At 33.5% G+C, this 6,071-nt stretch overlaps 1 pseudogene across 1 annotated transcript; it reads left to right on the forward strand.

Annotated features, from left to right (window-relative positions):
* The first annotated feature begins 2,046 nt into the window (after positions 1-2,046).
* LOC308341594 (cleavage and polyadenylation specificity factor subunit 5-like) lies at positions 2,047-2,713 on the forward strand (annotated as a pseudogene). The gene has a single exon. The product of its transcript is annotated as a cleavage and polyadenylation specificity factor subunit 5-like (transcript).
* The last annotated feature ends 3,358 nt before the right edge of the window (positions 2,714-6,071 follow it).

The following is a 6,071-nucleotide window of genomic DNA, read 5'->3' on the forward strand; positions in this document are numbered from 1 at the left end:
GTATAATATAAAATTTTTGTATGGTTTTCTGGAAAATTTAAAGTAGAAAATTTGAAGGGAGATTAAAGGGAGTATGCAGAGAATATAGTTTCCCAGAGGCAGACCCAGCAATAACAAGAAACGTGACAATTTACAGTGATCAAAAGAATAGACAGACTCCTGAGCTTTTGCAAAAAATGAAGGCCAAAAAAGTGATCAGCCAGAACCAGTTTATTATAACAGGATATTAAATTACTCCAGTATTATGTAATAGAGAAAGGAATATGCACTCTTTTTAATATTTCTATATATATTATTAAAAATTTAAAGTGTTTCCTTTGGAAAAAATATAACTTCATGTGAAATAAATATGGTATTCTAGTGCATAGTTTTAATATGTGCTAATTTATTTCAGTCTAAAGAAGGTGATTCAAAAATTAGTAACTAATTATACTCTACAGTAAGGTTTACTTAATAACATTCCTATTTTAAATCTCTGCGTTGTGTGAAATACATATTGGAGCAGAAAAGTAAGATCATTGGACCTAATTAAATTAATGATATGTAAATTAATGCTTATTTTAAGTACACTGTTAACTTAAAAAAAAACTGGTAATCTGAATGTCCATCAGTACAGGAATGGGTGGATAAATTATGCTACTATTACATGGAGCATATTGCACTGTTTATTCTCTAGCGATACTCATCTTTATTTCCAACCTTGTCAACTTTTAATTATATCCAAGGAATGGATTGTATTTCCCATACAGCCTTATGAACAGGGTTCTCATTTAGATTTCACCATGAAAAGCACTTGTGTAATATTTAAAGAAAAAGAGAGAGGGAAATCATTATTCTCTATTGGAAGAGAGAAACAGCTGAACAGATGTGAAGCATGAAGAAAGTTTCACGTGAGCTTTTGTTAATAATCTGCAATTGAGATAATTGATAGGCACTTTCTGGGATTTGGGGACTGACTAATTTCTTGGAAGCTATAAAGGGTGATCATTCTTCTTTGCCCCCTCTTCTACTGCCAACTTTTTAAAAAAATACTTTCTTTCAGCCCATGCTCCTGCTCAAATGTATTATTTCAGCCCTTGAGGCAAAAATACAATTATACATCTTTTAAAATTAATGACTTAAATCTCCAGGCACTGACATGGAGAAAGGTTCACAAAATATCATTTCATGAAAACAAGAGAGTATTACAGAATGATAAATGTTTATTTTGTGAAATTCTGAAACTGTTTTAATAAACCATTCTCACAAAATCTGTTGATATTATGAAACATGTTTACATGAGCATAGGTATGTAAGATGTTTAAGAGGCAAAACAATAACCTCTATGAATCTCAAAATCATATAACTTGATAAAACATACATTTTATTTTTAATAATTATTATAGTGAAAATATTAGTAAAACTAAAATTTTTAAAGCTTAGTCTACATTTTATGAAAATGTTACTTGCTTATAAAAGATTAAATTATTTTAATTGTGTCAGGGTACATAGTTTTTCTAGTTTATGAACGTTTGCTCTTTCTGCTCTCCACATCTATTTATCCTTCTTTTCTGTAGTTTTACCTTGATTGTCAATTCTGTATTTACCACTCTTACACAGTTCATATACTTTAGAAAAGTAGACACCAGTACCAACTTCAGGATTAGTCCCTAGTTGGCTTAGTTTAGGGTAATTGATATAAGAAGCTTAATTCAAGCAAATGAATAAAATCTATAAAATGTATTTTTGCATACTGAAACATAATTTCCCACTCTTCAAATGTTTCTGGGAGACACTTTCTCTTTCTGTGTGATAGAAAGCTGGAAGCCTATAGATCCTGGAAATTTCTGGAAGCCATTTTATGAGTTTGAGAAAAATAAATAATAAAAAAAAAAAAAACTGAACTCCATGAAGACAGACAAATAAGTCTCCTCTTGTGCTCTCATGTTAATGGCAGATGGCATATGCTGAGGGGGACACAAATAACCATTGCTGACACAGGGAGAGTCTCCCTGCCTGCCCCGTTTCCTCTTGCTGCTAGTACTGGAGCTAGCCAGCATGTCCAGCATGTCCATGGCACTACCCACTCACTCACAAACCAGCTGACCTCAGGGGGTCAATCAGCCTGGAGACAAGTACATCCAGGAGATCAAGCACTTCACCCTGGAGGAAACCATCAACCCGTACGCTCTTACCAATTACACTTTTGGTACAAGGAGTATTTCTAAGAGAAGGACAGCTCTGCTGCACCCAGATTTCAGTGCATGAGGGAGGAATTTGATAAAAGTGGAATGAGAAGGACTACAGAAGGGATTCTGCTTGTACATGGCTATCTCATGTGTTACTGCTAAAGCTAAGAATAACTTTCTTCAAATTACCTGGTGGTGAACTCAAGCCAGGAGGAGATGAAGTTGAAAGACTAAAGCACTTAATGACAAAAGTCATCAAGATGGAGCCCTGCAGGACTAGATCACTGATAACTGCTTTGGTAACTGGTGGAGACCAAAATTTGAATTTCCTCATTATCCATATATTCCTGCACATATTACAAAACCCAAGGAACATTAAGTTGGTTTTGGTTCAAATTCAAGGGAGAGCCTTGTACACAGCCCTAAAAATTACAAGCTGGTAGCTATACTGTTGTTAAAATTGTATGACAATGCACCAGGATTTAGGCCCATCTAGTTTCTGACTCCCTCAGCTTCTGAGCGGGTTCAGTTTTATGGACGACTGAATTGTTGCGCAGTGGAGAAGTAAAAGAAATCATCTCTGTGAGCACACATAAATGATGTAGAATAAACATGGTAGGAAAGGTTGTCGGGTTTTTTTATGTTTTGTGTTTTTTTTTAAATTTTTATCTCTTTCTCAATCCCTAAATTGCAACCTACTTTCTTCTGTTATTGCAATAATAAAGTTAATATGAAGAACTAGATTGTGGTGTAAACAAATGTGATAATAATTTTAATTTACTTTTGGCTCTACTCATATTTTTTTGTACAACAATAAAGAACATGGACTTCTTTTTTATTTGTATTTTCTTAAATTTCACATTTAACTTGCAAAATTCTCTAAGAAGAAAAATATAGACAAATAAGTTATAAACAAAATAGGTCTTTGACGATAGGATTGAATCATCAGATCAAACCTTCTGTATGTCATTCTAACTCTGCAATAATTTTTGCATATTCTTAAAGTCAATGTGAGTCCTATATTCTTATACTTGTAAATGAAAGACTCCTAAAAAAACACAAAATAAGTGATTAATCTTAATGTGTGGACTTGGGTAACCTAATGATATATTCTTTCAGGTTGGGAGGTTAGAAATATTTCTAAAATGTATTAAAATTATTTCCTGTGGTAATGATTAACTCACAGTATTTGCCTTCTAAGGGTATAGTTTAGGAGATTAGAAGCAAAAATGCAGCTTTTGGATTATATTTTTATATTTCAGTACTATAATGGCAAATATTGGTGGAAATGTGAGAAATAGGATTCTTCAATTATAATAGTGGGAAAGTTAGTTTAAAAATCCATTCTTGAGGCCAGTCTGACAGTATTTCATCAAACTGAATTTGCACACATCACAGGATCCAATAACAACTCCTGAGTTTGTATTTCAGAGAAATCCTCATATAGGAATTCTCATTAAGGACGATGCAACATATGTGAAGATGCTCATTATATCAATAACGGAATTATATTGTATCAGATTATTGGAGACAATCTAGATTTTGAATGGGTAAATATGAGGTAGATGTATACCATGGAAAAGAGTTAAAAACAATAAACTAGGCTATACGGAACCTAAAAATGTGCTTAGTGGAAACATTTGGAAACAAAATAAAACCTATAGGTGAGTACTCACTGTGTAAATCTGTATAAATTTGTATAAATTAACAATAAATATATCTTCAAAAATATATGTTTTTAAAAGCTACATACAAACTCAAAAGTCGATATCCCATGGCCTAAAACTATTTCCTATAGACAGAGTGGTAGGGTGAGAGTGGAGAGTGGGGAAAAAGAAAACAAAATGTATCAGTAAGGGTAAAAAAATGGGATTCTGCATAAACTGATAATATGTTGCCATGAATCAAGAAAAATGATTAACTCAAACTTTGTCCAGGCTCCAAGTATAATAATAGTATTAAAGTAACATACCTTGAAAATCAGGTTTTTGTTTTGTTTTAAAGATTTTATTTATTTATTTGACAGAGATCACAAGTAGGCAGAGAGACAGGCGGGGGCGTTGTGGGGAGCAGGCTCCCTGCTAAGCAGGGAGCCTATGCGGGGCTCAATCCCAGGACCCTGGGATCACGACCTGAGCAGAAGGCAGAGGCTTATCCCCCGAGCCACCCAGGCGCCCCTGTTTTGTCTTTTTTTTTTTTTCTTTAAGATTTTATTTATTTGAGAGGAGCAAGAGCAGAGTCAGAGACAAAGTGAGAGGAAGAAGTGGAGTCCCCCGCTGAGTGGGCACCCTGACCCAGGATCAATCCCAGGATCTTGGGATCATGATTGAGCCATCCAGGCACTCTGAAAATCAGAAATTTAAATTTAGCCTTATTTGACATCAAACTTGCTTATTTCACTGCCCCACATTGTTCCTCATATAAATCTCATTTAATTCATTCAAAAAATAATTTTAAAATAATATCACGATAACTGTATTGAGACTGAAAGGGTCTTTTCAAAACATTCAATATCCCTGAAAGGCTAGGATTCAAAGCTGGCAATCATAAGAGTGATCTATCACAGTCAGAATGTTGGGAATTACTGGGTTGTAGGGTTAGCAATGAAAACATACTTTGCAGAGATTTATTATGGGATTTCAATTTGATTTGCCCCAGGCTATTAATGGTAACAAAGCTCTGTTTCCACATATCCAGGGGCTTTACAGTCAGCAATGTATCATTATTTCTCCCACTTTTATTTTATATTCTTCAATTTGTCTAGACCTCAGTAGGGTCACAAGTGTGGCTGTGAATGTCTGTCTTCTGTGACTTATATTTTTTAAATAAATAGATAAGCACACTTACTATAATGTGGTAAATACAAAGGAAAAAAAAAACTTTTAGAAGTTTTTTTTAAAACTGCCTGATTACAATTTGAGTATTTTACAGATAGAATTTTTGTTTAAGTCAATTATTACAATCTCAGATAAAGTTTAAAAAAAGGCACTATTAGAATGTCTCCAATATTCATGAATTTTAATCCTTGTCATATCAGTTATTCACTGTTGCATAAAAAGCTACACAAAAATTAACAGATTAAAACATTATGCTTTATCCCAGATATCTTAAATTTTATCAGGACTCAGTGCTGTTTCTTTTATCAATGCATACCAAGCTGGGGCAGTTCCTAGTATGTGGAAACCCAAGGACCCGTTTTCAAAGCACCTCACTTATACTTAGCAGCTTGGTGCTGGTACTCAGCTGCAAACAGGTGGAGTATAGTTTAGAAGCCCCACGTCCTCTTCATGTCGCCTTCTCCATGACTGAGCATACAAACAACAGGAAAAAAATGCAATGGCTTTTTTTCTGACATAGTGTTGGGATTCATAAAATACCACTTTCACCATATTCTATTGGTTATGGTTACTGCAAAATCCTACCAGTTTAAAGGAGAGGAAAACATACATCACACAATGATGGGTGAGTTTTAAGGTTCTGCAAGACTAAAAAGGGAAATATTGCTTCAAAAATATATTTCAAATGTTTCAAAAAATTAATTCTGCCCTTTTATATTATAACGGCTAAGATCTGTGAATTAGAAATGTTAGAAGTAGACACATTTTCCTTGTTATCTATTTCAAAAGAAGAGTTTGCAATATTTTAGTTTTAAACATGATATTTTGCTTTAGGAATATTTGTTGTTATTCAGCAGATTTAGAAATTTTCTTGTAAGTTTTCTGTTTTAAAATTTTTATCACTGAAATGGGGAGGTTTTGTCCCTTTAAGATGCTGTATTCATTTTATTTTTATTTATAATCTTGGATTAAGTATCTGTGACTGAGACCATAATTTCCCTTTTTATAATGTTATTTTCCTACTCTGGAATCGAGTTTATGATGGGTGTTAATTGTAGCTAGTTAA

This window comes from Martes martes (genome assembly GCF_963455335.1).
Source record: "Martes martes genome assembly, chromosome: 4".
Classification (NCBI taxonomy): Eukaryota; Metazoa; Chordata; class Mammalia; order Carnivora; family Mustelidae; genus Martes; species Martes martes.